This window comes from Ctenopharyngodon idella, chromosome 11 (genome assembly GCF_019924925.1).
Source record: "Ctenopharyngodon idella isolate HZGC_01 chromosome 11, HZGC01, whole genome shotgun sequence".
Lineage (NCBI taxonomy): Eukaryota > Metazoa > Chordata > Actinopteri > Cypriniformes > Xenocyprididae > Ctenopharyngodon > Ctenopharyngodon idella.
The window spans coordinates 2,278,271-2,301,168 of NC_067230.1; the positions used below are offsets into that span (position 1 = coordinate 2,278,271).

Genomic DNA, 22,898 nt, shown 5'->3' on the forward strand with positions numbered 1-22,898 from the left:
ACTCAGGTAAGTAAACAAAGGCAGTCCTACACATATTAATTTCATGCAATACAATGTATTTAACTAATCCCAATGCTTTTGGCACTCTAGGGCTGTGTGAACATCTTGCTAATAACATCGATCAGGGAGAAACTGAGGTAAACAAGGTTTCTTAGTAGTACAATTTTTAAAAAAGACCAGAAAGGTACTAAAGACATTGTTAAAACAGTCGACGTGACTGCAGTGGTTCAACCTTAATGTTACGAAGGGACGAGAATACTATTTGTGTGCAAAAACAAAACAAAAATAACAACTTTATTCAATAATATCTTCTATTCTATGTCATTCTCGTATGCTGTTTACGTTCAGCGCTTCCAGGTTCTATGTCAGAATGCCGGCTCATTATTGGCCGACGCCGTTGACGTGAGCAGCACGACACATGCGTGTGGTGCTGAAGCAGGAGCCGGCCAATAATGAGTCTGCATTCTGACGTAGAACCTGGAAGTCGTTATTTTTGTGTTGTTTTGTGCATAAAAAGTATTCTCGTCGCTTCATAACATTATGGTTGAACCACTGCAGTCATGTGGATTATTTTAACAATGTCTTTAGTACCTTTCTGGACCTTGAAAGTGGTGGTTAAATTGCTGTCTATGGGAGATAAAAAACCTCTCGGATTTCATCAAAAATATCTTCATTTGTGTTCCGACGATGAACGAAGGTCTTATGGGTGTGGAACGACATGAGGGTGAGTAATTAATGACAGAATTTTCATTTTTTGGGGTGAACTAACCCTTTAAAATACATATTTATTCTGATAACATAAGCAAAAACCAAACAGTCAAAACTCTCAATGTAATGAAGCTCCGGTTAAACTCGTTTGAATAACACACCATGACTCAGAAAGAGGGGAAAAGGGCTCTGAATCTGTCAGCTGTGATCTGTTTGAGTAGATATGCATTTATGAATGTTTGACAATCTTTTTTTAATTAGGGTGGATTCATCCATCAACCTACATGCAAGAGCAGATATAGCGTTGCCAAAAGTGAGCGAAAAGAGAAAGTCCACGAAAGTCAAACAGTCTTCACCGTTCCTAAAGGAGTCATGACCTTTGATTTCTGTGAGAAGCAAAAACTTTTGGTCACCGGTGGGATGGACACGCTGTTGTGTATGTGGAATCATCATGTCCCTAAGTATGCCTTATATCCTTAGGATAGCTTCTCTCTTTTAACCATCTTAGACAGTTTTTATTCTTTTGGACAATTTCTTCTCTGATCTATATAGGTGTCAGAAAATATGAAATATACATAGACAATACTGTGTTATCAAAAACTGATATTTATTGCCAGGCTAGTAATTTTACATTTTGAAATGGCAGAAGACCAACAGGGATTTTGAAAGGTCACAAAGCCCCAGTTTCCTACCTCTGTATCTCCTCAGAAGAAGGGCACATTTACTCAGTCTCTAAAGACAAGACTGCAAAGGTGAGGAATAAATTACTAAAATTAAAGTCAAATCTGGATTTATTAAATCAAAAAAGTGTTTTAAATCTTCTCGATATGATAAAGCCAAGCATTAAACTGAGCTAAAGAAAACTGAATGTTCATAATTAGTAAAATCAAATGCAACATTTATAGACTGTACCACTTGTTTATTAAAGAGAGAGTTAAAACTCAAGCTATTGTAAACCCATATGACCTTCTTTCATCTATATGCTGAGCACAAGATTGGAATTTTTAAAGCATATTTTTATCACTCTTGTTAGTAATGAAGGTGAATAAGAACAAGACTGTCAAGCTCCAAAATTACAAAAAACAAACAACAACAACAACAAAAAACAGCCCAAAAAGATCCATGACTCATGCACTGTATTCAAAGTCTTCTAAAGTCAGAAATAGTTAAATCCACTCAATTTCTCTTGATGTCTTTATGAGAAAAGTAATGTCCAGTTTGTGAATGAATCGTTCTTTGAATTAAATCGTTCTTTTCTATGAATCAGTTGATCCAGTCCACTAAACCAGTTTGAATGATTCGTTCATGATTTGGACTGATCTGGTTCTATTCATCACGCAAAGCTATTCAGAAGACTTGCAATCTTCAAAGCTTGACAGCCCCAGCCCTCATTTATTTTCGTTATTTTGAATACAGAAGGCAGATTATTGTTTAAAATTGGTTAAAATTTGTGATTCACATTAGAAAGAAGGGCATAAAGGTTTGGAACAACATAAGAGTGAGTAAATTATGACAGAATTTTAATTTTCTGTGAAATATTCCTAGAGTGGTGCAACATAAATATGAAAATGTATTATTTTTTATGATGACATTTTATTTATTTATTTTTTAGAAATGGCACATTAAGGATGAGACATGTCTGTTTACTGCCAATCCAGATGCAAGTAACATCTGGGGAGAATTGTCTGTGTGCCTCTACTCTTCAGCTGTAAAGGGACTCTACAAAGTATTCTTGTTGCTTTATAATATTAAGATAGAACTACTGAACTCACATGAACTGTTTCCAGTATGTTTTTAGTACCTTTATGGACCTTGAGAGTTTGAATGGCTTTTCTCTCAATGCAGGCCTCACTGAGCCATCGGATTTCATCAACAATATCGTAATTTGTGTTCTGAAGATGAACGAAGGTCTTACGGGTGTAGAACGAGATGAGGGTGAGTAATAAATGACAATATTTTAATTTTTGGGTGAACTAACCCTTTAATTGTGTTTAATACAATTTGTTTCAAACTAATTAAGCTTTGGGTATTATTGTTTCGTATAAAACATCATGTTATGAAGCTATGATAAAGACAACATTTGATAAAGATAGAAAACCGTTTAAAAATTTGCAGTTGGTACGATTTTAAAATGTTCATTTATTTATAGAGCACATTTAAAACAGCCACAAGACTGACCAAAGTGCTGTACATTAAAATCAAACCGTAAGCAAACAAAACAATAAAAAGAAACATACATTTTAAACCAGATAGATAACAAATAAGCAAGACCATAATACAATGTAATAATAGTAGGATATTGGAAGGCCAGAGCAAACAAGTGTGTTTTTAGAAGAGACTTAAAAATGGATATGGATGGTGCCACTCTAATCTCAAGTGGCAGATTGTTCCATAGTCGAGGTCCAACCACAGAAAAAGCTCGATCCCCTCTACGTTTAAGTCTGGACTGAGGAACAAAAAGTAGATTCTGATCACTGGATTGTATGTTGTGTTTTATGTTGTATGTTCAAATGTTTTTGAAAGAAGTCTCTTATGCTTACCAGGGCTGCATTTATTTGATCAATAACACAGTAAAATAGTACCACTGTGAAATATTATTACAGTTGAAATGTAACTTACTTCTGTGATGGCAAAACTCATTTTTCAGCAGTCTTCAGTGTCACATGATCCTTCAGAAATAATTCTAATATGTTGATTTTCTGCTCAAGAAACATTTCTTATTATTATCAATATTGAAAACAGTTGGGCTACGTGATACATTTTTTTCAGGATTCCTTGATTTAAAAGTTGAAAAGAAAAGCATTTATTAGAAATAGAAAGATTTTGTAAGTGTGAAAGATTTGACTACCACTTTTGATCAATTGTGTCCTTGCTGAAAGAATTAATTTCTTTACAAAAAAAAAAGCTTACTGACTCCAAACCATACGTAAACATTATTTTGCAGAATTATTATTCTTTTTTTATTTTCACCAGGCTAGTGACTGGTGGAATAGATGGCTGCCTTAAGATGTGGAACTTCAACAATGGCCGGTGTGTGAAGATACTCAAGAAAGGTAAAAATTTCTTTATAGTTTTTAATGTGCATTTGATTGATTTGCTTTGCTCTGTACAACTGTACTCTGATGAGTATAGAGTGTGAGTATGAGTATGCTCTGATTATTCAGAGTATTAAAGATATTATCACACATTCCCTATAAAGCTGAAGCAAAGCCCTGCATTATATTTTTCCCTAGATGAAAAATGTGACCAGATTTGTGACTGCCTCTATCTGAAACTGCACAGGAACGCGTGAGTCTCTGCTGACTGTGAGCGCCATAATCCTCATGGATATTATCCTCCTCATTTTTTTGTCTGAGGAGCTTTTTTATTTGTTTTGGCAGATTTGTGATTTCTGTTGGTTGGGACCGCAGGATTGACATTTACGGGGTGAGTATAAAGTGACCAGCCTGCTTCCCTCACAACCTTATTTTATATCAGTGTAATTCCCCAGATGGCTCTCATAAAATGTTTGACTGCCATGACCTGTTTCTTCCCCCTGGTACTCTCGCCTTTATTGCTGTTCACTCCATTTCCATTTACATCCTCCCTCCTCAAAAGTACTTGAGTGCTGTTTGATGTGGTTTATTCCTCCATTCCCTTCTTACAGTCAGTTATGTAATTGATTATGTTCAAGATACCTTGATTTATTCATTCTTTCAGTGGTAGAGGAATATTTAATGTGAAATAGAGAACAGATCCCACTGTCCTCTATAAAATATTACATTTAGGACTGATTCTACTTGTGAAAGGGAAAAAGGTTAGGTTTACAACCTTCCAAAGGAATATACTCCCCTTTTTGCATATCTATGTCTATTAAATATAAAACAAATATTTGCACATATAAATAATTTTTTTATTTCAGTAAACACATTTACTTAATGGGGCTATATGTATATGGATTTTCATGTATTAATCGCTTTTTTATTGCCAATGTGTGAACAGCTTTTAACAAAACTTGAAAAATGAGACATTCCTCAACTTCATAGGTTGTCTATAAAAGCCTTCAGACTGATTTTTATGTGAAGGACTCGGGATGTTTTTGCCGGGAAAATCAAAAGGATGTGAAGCTTACACATGCTCCCGAGAACCTCTCTTCGTTTCAATGACGCATGAAACAAATGCTTATACAACATTCAGGATAATGCCAAAAGAGCTATTCTGTATGGTAATGTCAATGTGTCATGCAAAGAAAAGGTATTAGTCTCACATATGCATAGCCAGATCTATATAGTCTCTATAGTCATGAATGCGAGCATGAGCAACAAGTTGCTGGCTGCAGTTCACTTAATGACCTCCGGTGTCGCTAATAACAAGGTTTATAGTTTATGTGAACTATTCATTTAAGAGTGAGATGGATTTTCATTCTGTTCATTTGTATTTGTGAATGTGTTTTGAGGTGTTGATGATTTTTTAATCATATACAGTATATCACTGCACAACTGTGCAGAGCCTAATCTTCTTCAACACTTATTCAGTGGTTCCACAACGCTGTTATTAAATCTATGTTACCAATGTAGTCTGATTCCGGAATAATGACTCTTGAGTTGGTTATTTTTATTGAATCAAAACCATTCAGCACAAGTGTAGTCCAACACCTGAACGAACAACGCTAATGAATTGGTTCTATTTCAAGCTGCGATCTGTGGGACTACTAAAATGTGCAGTGTTGAAATCAGTGGTGGACGAAGTACACTATTCAAGTACTTGAGTAAAAGTACAGATACCCTAATATAATATTACTCTAGTAAAAGTAGAAATATTTTAAATATTACTTGAGTAAAAGTACACAAGTAATTGATTTTTAATGTACTTAAAGGGTTAGTTCACCCAAAAATGAAAATTCTTATTTTTCTTATCGTTTTTTATTTAAGACATTTTAGTTGAAATCCGATGGCCTTCATAGGGAGCAATGACATTTCCTCTCTTAAGATCCATAAAGGTACTAAAAACATATTTAAATCGGTTCATGTGAGTACAGTGGCTCAATATTAATATTATAAAGCGACGAGAATATTTTTGGAGCGCCAAAAAAAACAAAATAACGACTTATTTAGTGATGGCTAATTTCAAAACACTGCTTCAGGAAGCATCGGAGCACAATGAATCAGTGTATCGAATCTGCTGTTCGGAGCGCCAAAGTCACGTGATTTCAGCCGTTGGCAGTTTGACACGCGATCTGAATCATGATTCGATACACTGATTCATTGTACTCCGATGCTTCCTGAAGCAGTGTCAGATTCGTGAATAAATAGTTCAGTGCAATTTGTGAACCAAATCGACAGGATCACTGGAAAGAATTGGATTGTTCATGAATCGATCTATCGCATCTCAGCTTGGGTATTGGGTGGTGATATATTCAGTTCAAAATAATGAGGAACGATATGTTTTTATTAAATTAAGTAGAGTAAAAAGTATGATTTTTGCTTTGGAGTATACGGAAGTATAATCTTGTTAAAGTGACCATACCTTTACTAGACCTACGGGCAACTACTTGAAATGATAAAATCAAAATTTTCAATTCGTAGGTTCACAAGACAAGCTGTATGTGTTTGATTCACTGAAAAAAAAAATCTATTTATTAGAGTCATTTGTTCAGGAATCAAATGAAGAACAATCTAAACTACATTGAACTCCACAGGGACATTTGGACAACATAAGAAGTGGAGTATTGACACACCATCTTCTGGGAAGCACCCGGAAACTAAAAATAAAAAGAGTGTGTGGTTAGGGGTTGTTTTATAAAGCTCTGTTTTTCACAAGAATGGCTCAGGTGGTTTTTCTGAGATTAAAATTTGGCTTCTAAAACAATCCTAATGTGCTTTAATTGCAGTTGGATGTCCTCATCGATGAGAGTGACCCTCCAATGACCCATCTCGAAGATGGACCTAGCAGTTCCTGGTGGCTGTCTGAGCCGGGCAAGAGGTTAGTGTGAAACAGGCTCACAGGCGCGATCCCACTACTGATCGGCATGGGGGTTTTGACCTGGGCCAGTTCACCCCTCCACGACGTGGTGGTCCCATATCGATACCGAACTTAGTGCGGACACCCAATCGACATAGTCCACTGCAGCCCAGAACCCCTGAGCTCAAGCGATCCTCCAGCCTCAGCCTCCCAGTAGCTTGGATTACAGGCGCGCGCCACTGCACCCAGCGAGAGCTGCGAAAATCAGTGCTGCTGGATCACTCTACACAGAAACATCCACGTTTCTGTCCCTAGCCTTTACAGAAATATTACACTTGAAAAACACTTTAGGATTACAATTTCTTTATATTTTAAAATGAAACAATGTGTTATTTGAACAATTCAACTGCCGGGCCAGGAAAGTAGGATGAATTCTGTACTGTGGTGGTAGTTGTAGTTGGTAGGTGACCGGGTTGATCTGCTTGGAGATGGTGAAGGGACCAATGAATCTGGGACTGAACTTCTTGCAGGGCAGACGCATTCTGATGTCCCAGGTTGACAGCCAAACCTTCTGACCAGGTTGATAGGCTGGAGCTGTAGAGCGTCTCAGGTCGGTTGTCATTCTGCGTCTGCATAGAGCTCGTCGTAGAGCTCATAAAATCCACTCCTAGATGTGACCAGGGTCGGTTGGGAACGGGCACAGGATACAGATTGCCAGATGGAAGGTGGCAAGGGCTCTTTGAGATGGCGCATTCGGCGCATCCCTGCACGTACCTTCTCACATCCCTGGCCATGTTGGGCCACCAGAAGCGCTCTTTTAGCAGCGAGAGGGTTTCATTGGCCCCTGGGTGACCAGTGCCCAGAGATGTGTGTGAGGAGTGGATGAGTGGAGTGCGTTGAGTCCGGGTGACATACTGCAAACCAGGTGGGCAGCCCGGCGGAGTGTTGGCAAAGGCATTGGAGGAGGGGACAGAATCTGCAGACCAGAGAATGGGACTTACGATAATATCCTTTGGGAGTATAGGTTTGGGTTCTTCACTGGCTTCTTCGGGAGTATACAGACGAGATAAGTCCTTAACATTTTTGGGACCAGGACGACAGGAGATAGTGAAGTGGAAGCGTGTGAAGAACAATGCCCAACGAGCTTGTCGTGAATTGAGTCTTTTGGCATCCTGTAGGTACTCAAGATTTTTGTGGTCGGTGAGTACCGTGAATGGATGTTTGGCACCCTCCAGCTAATGCCTCCACTCCTTGAGGGCTAGCTTGATCACTAGAAGTTCTCTATTGCCGATGTCGTAATTCCTCTCTGCCGAGCTGAGTTTGCGAGAGAAGAAGGCACATGGATGGAGTCTGGCTGGATTCCCCTGCTGCTGAGATAGCACCGCTCCTACTCCGGTGGTGGAGGTGTCTACCTCGACGATGAAGGGGCTGTCTGGATCTGGATGGACAGGGAGCGGTGCGCTGGTGAATGCTTCTTTTAGTCTGTTGAAGGCTTCAGTGGCAGATGGTGACCAGGACAGAGACTTGGGCTAATCGATATTGACCAGGATGAACTTATGAAGAAACTTCCAGAGCACCTCATGTATGAAGTCCTGGAATATGGAGGGGGCGTTGACCAGGCCATATAGCATAACGCAGTACTCGTAGTGTCCAGTAGGGGTCACAAAATCTGTCTTCCATTCGTCCCCCTCACGTATCCAGATGAGGTTATAGGCGCTGCGGAGGTCTAACTTGGTGAAGACAGTGGCACCGCGTAGATGTTCTAAGGCCGCTGGGACGAGGGGAAGAGGATACCGGAACTTAACAGTGATCTTATTGAGAGCCTGGTAATCAATACAAGGCCGCAAGCCTCCATCCTTTTTGGCCACAAAAAAGAAACTCGAAGCAGCAGGGGAAGTGGAAGGACGGATGTAGCCTTTTTGTAACGCCTCTTCGATGTACTCCTCCATGGCCTTCTGCTCTGGGATGGAGAGTGGGTAGATCTTCCCACGGGGCACTGGTTCACCCGGAAGCAGATCAATGGCGCAGTCCCATGGCCGATGTGGAGGCAGCTTAGAGGCTTTCTTCAGGCAGAAAACATCACTGAAGGAGGCGTAACATGGGGGAATATCAACTGACTGACTACGGGACTCTCAATGGAGGTGGAGCAAACAGGAAGTACCTTGGAGCGTGGAACTGGAGGTCGAGGAGTGAGAGGAAAACAGTCAGGAAAACAGGTGTCGCCCCACTTCAGAATCTCGCCAGAAGACCAGGAGATGATGGGTTGATGATTGTGCTGCTCTAGCCACGGGCGCCCTAGAATCACATCAGTGGTGGAATCCTCCAGAACCAGGAGATGTAGATGTTCAACATGGAATAATCCAACTTGGAGTTGTAGAGGTCCTGCACTGAAGCGTACTTGTTTACGGCTGAGTGGTCTTCCCATTACTGATTGGACCTGGTAGATGGTCAGTGTGGCGGTGGCCTTGAGCTTGAGCTGGCGGCAGACGGCACCAGAGATGAAGTTACCGGCTGACCCGGAATCAAGGAGGGCATTGACTGAAATAGAGACATAGGCAGCAGTAAGCATTACAATGGTAGTGAGTGGTTTCATATTCACTATAGAGGGTTTGATAGCACTCACCATTGAACGAGGAGAAGGAATAGGGCATGTGGAGATGACATGCCCTGCTGCACCACAGTATAAACATAAGCCCTGGGTCAGCCGCCTCTGCCACTCAGCAAACAGCCTATTGTTTTCCACTTGCATGGGTTCGAGGTCTGGTTCTGAAGGGCTAATGGACTCTGGCTGGCGGAATGATGGAGAGAATAGCGACTGGCCCTGGTGTTCATCCAGACATGACTGCATACGAGAAGCGAATCTGATGGATAACTGGATGAAGCGTTCAAGCCTGATGGTGTCCTCGTATGTAGCGAGATGCAGCCGCACCCTGGGATCCAGTCCTTGTCGATAGGTGGTGAGAAGCAAGCGCTCATTCCATCCACTTGCAGCAGTGAGGGTTCTAAACTTGAGGGCATAATCATTAACAGACATTGAACCTTGTCGGAGATGATAGAGTTGCTCACCCACAGATGAATCCCCTGCTGGTCTGCCGAAAACCTCCTTGAAATGGGTGATGAAGTTATCTAAAGACTGGGTCACAGGTCAGGCATGTGACCAAATGGTTTCTGCCCATTGGAGCGCTCGCCCGTTCAACTGGGATATAATAAATGCTATCTTGGCACGGTCGGTGGTGTATAGACGCGGCTGCATCTCCAGGGCCAGTGAACACTGCAGGAGGAATCCATTGCAATCCTCCGCCAAGTCCACTGTCTCTTTTCAGTTATCAGAAATTTTAATCAGAAAATCATAATTTCATATGAAGCTTTTAGTTGAACTCACTGGTATGACCTACTTTATTGTTAGGGAATAAAAAAAAAAAAAAAATAGAATACAAATGGATTAAACTACTTAATTTAGTGAGTATACAATGACATGTGGTTTGATCATTTGCAGCAGCCATTTTGTAAAATGCATTTTTCATCAAAATTGTCACTGGTGTCACCTTTTTATGGGTAACATCAGTAAAGATCAGTAACAGCAGTGACTCCCATTTATAGATAAACTTTATTCAAAGCTATTCATTTAGTTCTTTTGCATAAAATAGCACTAAGATTATGTGATTCTAAGTTTTCTTTCTCATTGTTAATCCTCCTTTGGTCAGGTATGGCTAAATTGAGGGTAAATGGCTAAATTGAGTGCAGCTGAGAAGCAGCGACTTTACAGACAGTGTATTTTACATTTTTAAATGTTGTTTATGATCTTTTACTGACTGCTTTCACTTAGTGTCAATGATAAGTCTTTTATTATATACTAAACGTAACAACTTAGTCTCATGTGCTTAAATATAGTTGAAGAATAAGGATCTTTGGTCTTATGTATGTCACTGGTGATTCATTGTATCACTGGTGTTACTGTTTTTTTCTGTCACATTAAATAAAATGTGTCATATGTGACATGATAATCCATTGAATTCTGCTACACTCAAGAATTAAGATTTAAAGGATTGCATCATTACTTGTTTATAACTGTTTTTCAAATATTTTCATTGTTATAGCAAATACATTGTTGCGCAAATTAACTAACATTATTCAATCACACTTTTAACAAACCTGATTAAAATAACACGTAATCTCCTTTTTTTTTTGCATTATCATTATTTTTCTGTAACTCTGACTGCATGTGGTGAAAAAATTTAAAAATAATATTTCATAAAAACTTTAAAAATTTCCAGAGAAGTAAGTTAACACCAGTGACAAAAAAAGGGCACATGCGGTCTTTAAATAAATGCACACACAAAATAAATAAATAAATAAAAAATAAATCATTAAGCTGTCATTTATGTGTATTCATAAAGTCAAAAGGTAATCTAATAATGTGGTCTAAGTTTAAATGTTAGAAAAAGAAATACATTTTAAGAAATCTTGCCATACCAAAAGTGGACGTTTCAGTAGAATGACCCTGCTGCTGAATCTAGTGCGTTCACAGCGCCCTCTAGTGTATGAAAACAGATGATTGTGCTATAATTAGGAACGACAGTTTCACAAGTGGTAGGCTACATTTTCAATACTGTTAGTACGAATCTCCAAACAGATTATCAAAAATTCAGTTTTTCAACATTTTTAAGCATAGGCTACTGTCATTTGACTAGGTAGCTCACAATGGGCCTACACAAAATCACGCTTTTTCACCACACCTAAAAAGCTTTAATTTATTATCAACAATGCTTTGTTTTATGTTCAGCTTATAAAGCTCGTTGAATAAATTTACACACAAAAGTCTGAGTCTCGCTGTATCGCTCAGGCTGCACTGCAGTGTCTATTCACAGGCGCGATCCCACTACTGATCGGCACGGGGGCTTTGACCTGCTCCGTCTCCGACCTGGGCCGGTTCACCCCTCCTTAGACGACCTGGTGGCCCCGGGCTCCCCTAGGAGCACCATATCGATACCGAACTTAGTGCGGACACCCGATCGCCATAGTCCACTGCAGCCCAGAACCCCTGAACTCAAGCGATCCTCCAGCCTCAGCCTCCCAGTAGCTTGGATTACAGGAGCGCGCCACTGCACCCGGCGAGAGCTGCGCGAATCAGCGCTGCTACTGAATCTAGTGCGCTCACAGCGACCTCTAGTGTACGAAAATATTTAGGTTACAATTAGGCAGTGTGAGCGATAGCTTATGGAGGCTAATATTTTCACAAGTGGTACATGTTCAATACTGTTAGTACAAGTCTCCAAACAGATAGGCTAATCAAAAATTCAGTTTTTCAACACTTTTAAGCAAACTGTCATGTGACTAAGTACAATAGGCCTACATAAGCACACTTTTTCACCACATCTAAAATTTTCATTTAGACACTTTTCATTTAAAGTAATGTAACTTCTTTCATAATGCCATTACATAAGAGTTTTAATTTTTCATCTGTTCTCATTCATTTGAATATATCTGACAATTTTAATACAATGAATTAAGAATGGTTAATCAATTGATTATTTCAACTGGTTTGATTATCAAACGTTTGTATAAGCTACAAGTTTGTTTGTAAAGTATCAATATATGAATTAAATGTGTGAAACAGGATAACCAAAAATAATGAATTCCCCTGGTTTAGCCTAAACAATCAGTAAATACAGGTGCTGGTCATATAATTAGAATATCGTGAAAAAGTTCATTTTTTTATTGTAAATTATTTTAAAAAATGAAACTTTCATATATTCTAGATTCCCTACATGTAAAGTAAAACATTTCAAAAGTTTTTTTTTTTTTTTTTAATTTGTTGATTAGAGCGTACAGCTCATGAAAGTCCAAAATCCAGTATCTCAAAATATTAGAATATTTACATTTGAGTTTCATTAAATGACCATCCCTACAGTATAAATTCCGGGTATCTTTTGTTCTTTGAAACCACACTAATGGGGAAGACTGCTGACTTGGCAATGGTCCAGGAGACAATCATTGACACCCTCCACAAAGAGAGTAAGTCACAGAAGGTCATTACTGAATGGGGTGGCTGTTTACAGAGTGTATATCAAAGCATATTAAATGCAAAGTTGACTGGAAGGAAGAAATTGGGTAGGCAAAGGTGCACAAGCAACAGGGATGACCGCAAGCTTGAGAATACTGTCAAGTAAAGCCAATTCAAACACTTGGGAGAGCTTCACAATGAGTAGAATGAAGCCGGAGTCAGCGCATCAAGAGTCACCACACTCAGACATCTTCAGGAAAAGGACTACCAAGCCACTTCTGAAACAGAAACAATGTCAGAAGCATCTTACCTGGGCTAAGGAGAAAAAGAACTGGACAGTGAACAGTGGTCGAAAGTCCTCTTTTCAGATAAAAGTAAATTTTGCATTTCATGTTGAAATCATGGTCCCAGAGTATGAAGGAAGACTGGAGAGGCACAGAATCCAAGCTGCTTGAAGTCTAGTGTGAAGTTTCTGAAGTCAATAATGATTTGGGGGGGCCGTGACGTCTGCTGGTGTTGGTCCATTGTGTTTTATCAAATGCAAAGTCAATGCAGCCATCTTCCAGGAGATTTTGGAGCACTTTATGCTTCCATCTGCTGACAAGCTTTATGGAGATGCTGATTTCCTTTTCCAGCAGGACTTTAGCACCTGCCCACAGTGCAAAAACCACTTCCAAGTGGTTTGCTGAGCATGATATTACTGTGCTTTATTGGCCAGCCAATATGCCTGACCTGAATCTATGGGATATTTTCAAGAGAAAGATGAGAAACAGTCGATCCAACAATATACAGATGATCTGAAGGCTCAATAGTGCCTCAGCAGTGCCACAGGCTGATCACTTCCATGCCACACTTCACTGATGCTGTAATTTGTGCTAGGAGCAAGTCATTTGCTGTAATATGTCCTGCCGATCAAGTATTGAGTGCACAAAAGAACATACTTTAAAGAACTTGAACTTTTCTGTTTTGCAAATCCATTTTTTGATTGATCTTAGGAAATATTCTAATATTTTGAAATACTGGATTTTGGACTTTCATGAGCTGTACGCTCTAATCATCAAAATTAAAAAAAAAAAACTTTTGAAATGTTTTACTTTACATGTAGGGAATCTAGAATATATGAAAGTTTCATTTTTTAAAATAATTTATAATAAAAAAATGAACTTTTTGATGATATTCTAATTATATGACCAGCACCTGTATATGACCGCTTAATTTACAACCAACAATGCTTGGTTTTATGTTCAGTTTATAAAGCTCACATAACTGTGCACACAAAAGACTGAGTCTCGCTGTATCGCTCAGGCTGCACTGCAGTGTCTATTCACAGGCACGATCCCACTACTGATCGGCACGGGGGTTTTGACCTGCTCCGTCTCCGACCTGGGCCGGTTCACCCCTCCGTTAGACGACCTGGTGGTCCCAAGCTCCCCCAGGAGCACCATATCGATACCGAACTTAGTGCAGACACCCGATCGACATAGTCCACTGCAGCCCAGAACCCCTGAACTCAAGTGATCCTCCAGCCTCAGCCTCCCAGTAGCTTGGATTACAGGCGCGCGCCACTGCACCCGGCAAAAGCTGCGCAAATCAGCGCTGCTACTGAATCTAGTGCGCTCACAGCGACCTCTAGTGTATGAAAATATTTAGGTTACAATTAGGCTGGGTGAACGATAGCTTGTGGAGGCTAATATTTTCACAAGTGGTACATTTTCAATACTGTTAGTACAAATCTCCAAACAGATAGGCTACACAAGCACACTTTTTCACCACACCTAAAATTTTCAGTTAGACTTTTCATTTAGTTTTTTTTTCAACTGCTTACACACATTTTCAAAACTTTACACACAAACCCAAGAATTGCACACACAAAATGCAAAATGCCTCACATCTCTTGCAAAATGAAGCACTGCATTTAAAATAAACACATCTCAAAAGCAAACATTTGTCTTACGTTGCAAACACCTTTGCCATAATATTCTATTTTTGCATATATCATACACACAGTTATTTAAAACCAAAAGCTCTTCTTTCATGAGCTTCTATGTACATTTCTGTACAAGATTGAAAGTAATTGGCAGAGAGATGTTGAAAAAATCACAGTAAACACGAAAGCAAGATTTAAACCAAACAATTTATTTTTTACTGTAAGCATTGGTTGTGAAAGCAATATTACACAATGCGAAACAAAAGAAATACATCAACCCTTGTTGGACAGAAACAATGGTTGTGTTTGAAAAAGGAAATCAAGATACTTCCTGTTAGATTTTTGTGTGTTACTTAGAAAATTGTGTGTTGTGTTTTGCAAAAAGTGTTTTATGAAATTGAAAACTGAGTCAAAGGCCAAGAATTAGTGTATGGTTTTGCAGATCTGGTGTGTGGTTCTGGTGTTTGAGCTTCAGGTTTCAGAAATTGTGCGACAAGTAAGGATTTTGTGTGTAAGCAGTTGAAAAAAGCTGTAAATAACCAAACTTTAACAACATAAGGGCAGATCCCTCGAGCGCAGCTGAAGATGCTGTAAAGTGACGATCAAGGGATCAAAAACATTCCAATAACATTTCTTTTGATTCTTCTGTACTTGTTTTCTTTCCTTGCATCCTACCCTCACATCCTACGGGGAGTGAAGCTGAGACGCAAGGAAAGGGAGCAAGGAAAGGAAACGAGGATGCACAAATAAGAAATGAGAAGCACCCCAGGACCTCAAATGTGTGTTAGATAAGAGAGAGACATCAAAAATGTGCAGTGTTGGGGGTAAGCTATTTCAGTTCCGATTTACGAAAAAGAATTAGCAGAAAATGAATCAGCACTGATTAGCTCATCCAATTTCATTATGTAATGCAAGACAAAAATTATTTCGGAGATAAAGTCATTATATTTTCTTTTGTTTTGTTGTAAATGTATCACTTAATGCTAAACCACTGGGAGACAGACGGTTGTAAAAGATGACAAGTTTTTTTATTTTGATCAAAATAGCAGTTTGAGACTGTATATAGGGCCTTTTTTCAGTGCATCATAAATAAATGTTGTGAGAGAAAACATTGCAATTTCATACATGAAAGCACTTCACCTCAAACACATATTATACACTTTAACATTTACTGATGATACAGCAAAATTAAAGAACAAAAATCATTCTCATGTCTTTTTTTCATAAAAAAAGTTGTTGACATATATCCAGAGAACATGTTATAGATCACAAGTGTTTTTAAAAAAGTTTTAAAAGTTAGCCTACACACACCCATATCAAAATAAACAACTGATTTTACAAATTAGAAATATCCTGACAAAAACTAATTCATACCATATCTTGTGTTACAGTGACAAACCATCTGTCTTTTTTTCCAAAAAGCAAATTAAAATCTACTAAATCTATAACAAATTACCCTTTATATTAACTTTTAGACTGTATAGTATTAAAAAAAACTTTTAGAACAAGAAAACCCATGTTAAATCTGTTTATTGTTTGTTTTATTGAAGAACAACAAACATGAGCACAGGTATCCATGATGCATAGAGGAATAGAACAGGGGTTACAGTTAATATTAATAAACCTAAGCAACAAACAGACAAAAGTAAACAAAAGTAAAGATATTGCAAAACCCTTTTACGTCACACTAGAGGTCGCTGTGAGCGCACTAGATTCAGTAGCAGCGCTGATTCTCACAGCTCTCGCCGGGTGCAGTGGCGCGCGCCTGTAATCCAAGTTAATGGGAGGCTGAGGCTGGAGGATCACTTGAGCTCAGGGGTTCTGGGCTGCAGTGGACTATGTTGATCGGGTGTCCGCACTGAGTTCGGTATCAATATGGTGCTCCTGGGGGAGCCCGGGACCACCAGGTCGTCTAAGGAGGGGTGAACCGGCCCAGGTCGGAGACGGAGCAGGTCAAAACCCCCGTGCCGATCAGTAGTGGGATCGCGCCTGTGAATAGACACTGCAGTGCAGCCTGAGCGATACAGCGAGACCCAGTCTTTTCAGCAGCAACATAAAGAAGCACAAAAGAAAGGTCTATTGTCCAATTTAAGTTTAATAAATTGTATACTGTGACTAACTCTGTAAAATAAATTACAACAATTATAACATTGTTTTTAATTATAGTGTTTCACGAATGTAAAGATGTCAATACTTTGCAAACATAATAAGCATAACAAACTGCAAATATATATAGAAATAGTGAATGATTCAAAGGTTAACATTAAGATCAGATGGATTAAAAATTGTCAGATTTATTGAGATGAATGAAATACTCTTGGTGTGCATTATGAAAGGCATTAGATAAAAGTTATTTCTAGATGCAAATTAAGACTATATGTGGTTAGACAGTTATTGCGTGATTTTGTGTATTGTGCTAAATCAACTTGCATGATTTAAAAAAAAAAAAGAAAGAAAGAAAAGCATTTTTGGAAGAAAATGTAGCTTACCACATGATAGCAACCAATTGCAAAACGATTTTATGTCACACTAGAGGTCGCTGTGAGAGCACTAGATTCAGTAGCAGCGCTGATTCTCGCAGCTCTCGCCGGGTGCAGTGGCGCGCGCCTGTAATCCAAGTTAATGAGAGGCTGAGGCTGGAGGATCGCTTGAGTTCAGGGGTTCTGGGCTGCAGTGGACTATGTCGATCGGGTGTCCGCGCTAAGTTCGGTATCGATATGGTGCTCCTGGGGGAGCCCGGGACCACCAGGTCGTCTAAGGAGGGGTGAACCGGCCCAGGTCGGAGACGGAGCAGGTCAAAGCCCCCGTGCCGATCAGTAGTGGGATCGCGCCTGTGAATAGACACTGCAGTGCAGCCTGAGCGATACAGCGAGACCCAGTCTTTTCAGCAGCAACATAAAGAAGCAAAAAAAGAAAGGTCTATTGTCCAATTTAAGTTTAATAAATTGTATACTGTGACTAACTCTGTAAAATAAATTACAACAATTATAACATTGTTTTTAATTATAGTGTTTCACGAATGTAAAGATGTCAATACTTTGCAAACATAATAAACATAACAAACTGCAAATATATATAGAAATAGTGAATGATTCAAAGGTTAACATTAAGATCAGATGGATTAAAAATTGTCAGATTTATTGAGATGAATGAAATACTCTGGGTGTGCATTATGAAAGGCATTAGATAAAAGTTATTTCTAGATGCAAATTAAGACTATATGTGGTTAGACAGTTATTGCGTGATTTTGTGTATTGTGCTAAATCAACTTGCATGATTTAAAAAAAAAAAAAGAAAGAAAGAAAAGCATTTTTGGAAGAAAATGTAGCTTACCACATGATAGCAACCAATTGCAAAACGATTTTATGTCACACTAGAGGTCGCTGTGAGAGCACTAGATTCGGTAGCAGCGCTGATTCTCGCAGCTCTCGCCGGGTGCAGTGGCGCGCGCCTGTAATCCAAGTTAATGGGAGGCTGAGGCTGGAGGATCGCTTGAGTTCAGGGGTTCTGGGCTGCAGTGGACTATGTCGATCGGGTGTCCGCGCTAAGTTCGGTATCGATATGGTGCTCCTGGGGGAGCCCGGGACCACCAGGTCGTCTAAGGAGGGGTGAACCGGCCCAGGTCGGAGACGGAGCAGGTCAAAGCCCCCGTGCCGATCAGTAGTGGGATCGCGCCTGTGAATAGACACTGCAGTGCAGCCTGAGCGATACAGCGAGACCCAGTCTTTTCAGCAGCAACATAAAGAAGCACAAAAGAAAGGTCTATTGTCCAATTTAAGTTTAATAAATTGTATACTGTGACTAACTCTGTAAAATAAATTACAACAATTATAACATTGTTTTTAATTATAGTGTTTCACGAATGTAAAGATGTCAATACTTTGCAAACATAATAAGCATAACAAACTGCAAATATATATAGAAATAGTGAATGATTCAAAGGTTAACATTAAGATCAGATGGATTAAAAATTGTCAGATTTATTGAGATGAATGAAATACTCTTGGTGTGCATTATGAAAGGCATTAGATAAAAGTTATTTCTAGATGCAAATTAAGACTATATGTGGTTAGACAGTTATTGCGTGATTTTGTGTATTGTGCTAAATCAACTTGCATGATTTAAAAAAAAAAAAAGAAAGAAAGAAAGAAAAGCATTTTTGGAAGAAAATGTAGCTTACCACATGATAGCAACCAATTGCAAAACGATTTTATGTCACACTAGAGGTCGCTGTGAGAGCACTAGATTCAGTAGCAGCGCTGATTCTCACAGCTCTCGCCGGGTGCAGTGGCGCGCGCCTGTAATCCAAGTTAATGGGAGGCTGAGGCTGGAGGATCACTTGAGCTCAGGGGTTCTGGGCTGCAGTGGACTATGTCGATCGGGTGTCCGCGCTAAGTTCGGTATCGATATGGTGCTCCTGGGGGAGCCCGGGACCACCAGGTCGTCTAAGGAGGGGTGAACCGGCCCAGGTCGGAGACGGAGCAGGTCAAAGCCCCCGTGCCGATCAGTAGTGGGATCGCGCCTGTGAATAGACACTGCAGTGCAGCCTGAGCGATACAGCGAGACCCAGTCTTTTCAGCAGCAACATAAAGAAGCAAAAAAAGAAAGGTCTATTGTCCAATTTAAGTTTAATAAATTGTATACTGTGACTAACTCTGTAAAATAAATTACAACAATTATAACATTGTTTTTAATTATAGTGTTTCACGAATGTAAAGATGTCAATACTTTGCAAACATAATAAGCATAACAAACTGCAAATATATATATAGAAATAGTGAATGATTCAAAGGTTAACATTAAGATCAGATGGATTAAAAATTGTCAGATTTATTGAGATGAATGAAATACTCTGGGTGTGCATTATGAAAGGCATTAGATAAAAGTTATTTCTAGATGCAAATTAAGACTATATGTGGTTAGACAGTTATTGCGTGATTTTGTGTATTGTGCTAAATCAACTTGCATGACTTAAAAAAAGAAAAAAAGAAAGAAAGAAAGAAGCATTTTTGGAAGAAAATGTAGCTTACCACATGATAGCAACCAATTGCAAAACGATTTTATGTCACACTAGCGGTCGCTGTGAGCGCACTAGATTCAGTAGCAGCGCTGATTCTCGCAGCTCTCGCCGGGTGCAGTGGCGCGCGCCTGTAATCCAAGTTAATGGGAGGCTGAGGCTGGAGGATCGCTTGAGTTCAGGGGTTCTGGGCTGCAGTGGACTATGTCGATCGGGTGTCCGCGCTAAGTTCGGTATCGATATGGTGCTCCTGGGGGAGCCCGGGACCACCAGGTCGTCTAAGGAGGGGTGAACCGGCCCAGGTCGGAGACGGAGCAGGTCAAAGCCCCCGTGCCGATCAGTAGTGGGATCGCGCCTGTGAATAGACACTGCAGTGCAGCCTGAGCGATACAGCGAGACTCAGACTTTTCAGCAGCAACATAAAGAAGCAAAAAAAGAAAGGTCTATTGTCCAATTTAAGTTTAATAAATTGTATACTGTGACTAACTCTGTAAAATAAATTACAACAATTATAACATTGTTTTTAATTATAGTGTTTCACGAATGTAAAGATGTCAATACTTTGCAAACATAATAAGCATAACAAACTGCAAATATATATAGAAATAGTGAATGATTCAAAGGTTAACATTAAGATCAGATGGATTAAAAATTGTCAGATTTATTGAGATGAATGAAATACTCTTGGTGTGCATTATGAAAGGCATTAGATAAAAGTTATTTCTAGATGCAAATTAAGACTATATGTGGTTAGACAGTTATTGCGTGATTTTGTGTATTGTGCTAAATCAACTTGCATGATTTAAAAAAAAAAAAAAAAAGAAAGAAAGAAAGAAGCATTTTTGGAAGAAAATGTAGCTTACCACATGATAGCAACCAATTGCAAAACGATTTTATGTCACACTAGAGGTCGCTGTGAGCGCACTAGATTCAGTAGCAGCGCTGATTCTCACAGCTCTCGCCGGGTGCAGTGGCGCGCGCCTGTAATCCAAGTTACTGGGAGGCTGAGGCTGGAGGATCGCTTGAGTTCAGGGGTTCTGGGCTGCAGTGGACTATGTCGATCGGGTGTCCGCACTAAGTTCGGTATCGATATGGTGCTCCTGGGGGAGCCCGGGACCACCAGGTCGTCTAAGGAGGTGTGAACCGGCCCAGGTCGGAGACGGAGCAGGTCAAAACCCCCGTGCCGATCAGTAGTGGAATCGCACCTGTGAATAGACACTGCAGTGCAGCCTGAGCGATACAGCGAGACTCAGACTTTTGTGTGCACAATTATGTGAGCTTTATAAACTGAACATAAAACCAAGCATTGTTGGTTGTAAATTAAGTGGTCATATATTTACTGATTGTTTAGGCTGAACCAGGGGAATTCATTATGTTTGGTTATCCTGTTTCACACATTTAAATCATATGTTGATACTTTACAAACAAACATGTAGCTAATACAAACGTTTAATAATCAAACCAGTTGAAATAATCAATTGATTAACCATTCTTAATTCATTGTATTAAAATTGTCAGATATATTCAAATGAATGAGAACAGATGAAAAATTTAAACTCCTATGTAATGGCATTATGAAAGACAGTTACATTACTTTAAATGAAAAGTGTCTAAATGAAAATTTTAGGTGTGGTGAAAAAGTTTGCTTATGTAGGCCTATTGTACTTAGTCAAATGACAGTTTGCTTAAAAGTGTTGAAAAACTGAGTTTTTGATTAGCCTATCTGTTTAGAGATTTGTACTAACAGTATTGAAAATATACCACTTGTGAAAATATTAGCCTCCACAAGCTATCGCTCAGACTGCCTAAATGTAACCTATTTTCATACACTAGAGGTCGCTGTGAGCGCACTAGCTTCAGTTGCAGCGCTGATTCTCACAGCTCTCGCCGGGTGCAGTGGCGCGTGCCTGTAATCCAAACTACTAGGAGGCTGAGGCTGGAGGATCACTTGAGATCAGGGGTTCTGGACTGCAGTGGACTATGTCGATCGGGTGTCCGCACTAAGTTCGATATCGACATGGTGCTCCTGGGGGAGCCCGAGACCGCCAGGTCGTCTAAGGAGGGGTGAACCGGCCCAGATCGTTGACGGAGCAGGTCAAAACCCCTGTGCCGATCAGTAGTGGGATCGCTCCTGTGAATAGACACTGCAGTGCAGCCTGAGCGATACAGCGAGACTCAAGTCTTTTGTGTGCAGTTATTGGGTATATAAGCAGTAAAATGAAGCTCCACAGTCCAATTTAAGTTTGATTAATGATATACTGTGACTACTTTGTAAAATAAATGACCACAATTCATTATTTTTAATTATAGTGTTTCACAAATGTAATTTAGATGTCAATACTTTGCAAACATGATAAGCATATAACCAGCTGCAAATATATATAGAAATAGCTAATCACTCAAAGATTAGCAATTAAAGGGGGACTCAGTAGTATTTCAAATACTCTGTTTGGAAGTTAGTCAGGCCAATACCAACAACAAACGTCTAACCAATCAACATTAGGGGGCGTATGAAGGTCGAGGAGAGAGAACGAGCAAGAGGGGGATTTAAATTTAAATATAATAATAATAATAATAATAAACTGCAGAACAAGAAATGGGACACGATACTAAAGAACTCAAAAGAATATCACTGGAATGAAGGTTTATGCTTGGGCAAAACACTTTAGGACCCGTGTTTATATTAGAAAAGAGTTCCAGCGCTGGAGAGAGCTAAGTGGGAAGGCCTGAAAACAGATGCAGAGGCTGCTTTGATCCCACTATTCATGTGAGTACACTGGGTTTTGATTGTCTGGAGCTGCTGTGCTGTTTGGAGCTAGAAATATGACATAATGATCTGAATTTGAATTGTGTAAATTTGAATTATTGACAAGTGTCATTTAACAGAATTGAATATTAAGTGCCATTTTATATAGATTTGAATTTTAATTTTTTAAACTTGAATCCTGGACATTTGAAATTGAAATTTTTTTTATGGCATAATTTTCTACATATGTATTTTCAAACAGCATATTTTTTGTTCTGAATTCTTAGACTGCAAATATTCACTTCTTAAAAATACAGCTTCAAGTTTTCAACATGAATAACAAATTCAAAACACCAAATTCAATATTCTAAAATTCAAAACGCAGAAATTCAGATCGTACCGAAAGTAGGTCAGAGGTCCAACTTCCGGGTTCCACAGGGAAGAGTAAAGGATCTCGGAAAAGTCGAACGTTGCATTTTGGCCAATTACAGAGCAGCAATATTTCTCAGCATGCGAAGCATTTATCTCTGGGGGTCTCTGCTACGCCTATTTGTTT

General features: G+C 39.3%; 1 long non-coding RNA gene across 2 annotated transcripts; it reads right to left on the minus strand.

The window, feature by feature from the left end:
- Positions 1-15,668: 15,668 nt before the first annotated feature.
- Positions 15,669-20,474, minus strand: LOC127522201 (uncharacterized). Of its 2 annotated transcripts, none has more exons than XR_007932537.1 (5): positions 19,610-20,427; positions 18,760-19,150; positions 17,913-18,303; positions 17,069-17,459; positions 15,669-16,617 (listed from the first exon to the last, which is right to left on the minus strand). It is a non-coding gene; the product is annotated as an uncharacterized LOC127522201 (long non-coding RNA). The 2 variants fall into 2 exon arrangements; XR_007932538.1 differs by lacking the exon at positions 19,610-20,427 and adding an exon at positions 20,460-20,474 and having other exon boundaries at positions 16,068-16,617.
- Positions 20,475-22,898: the final 2,424 nt, after the last annotated feature.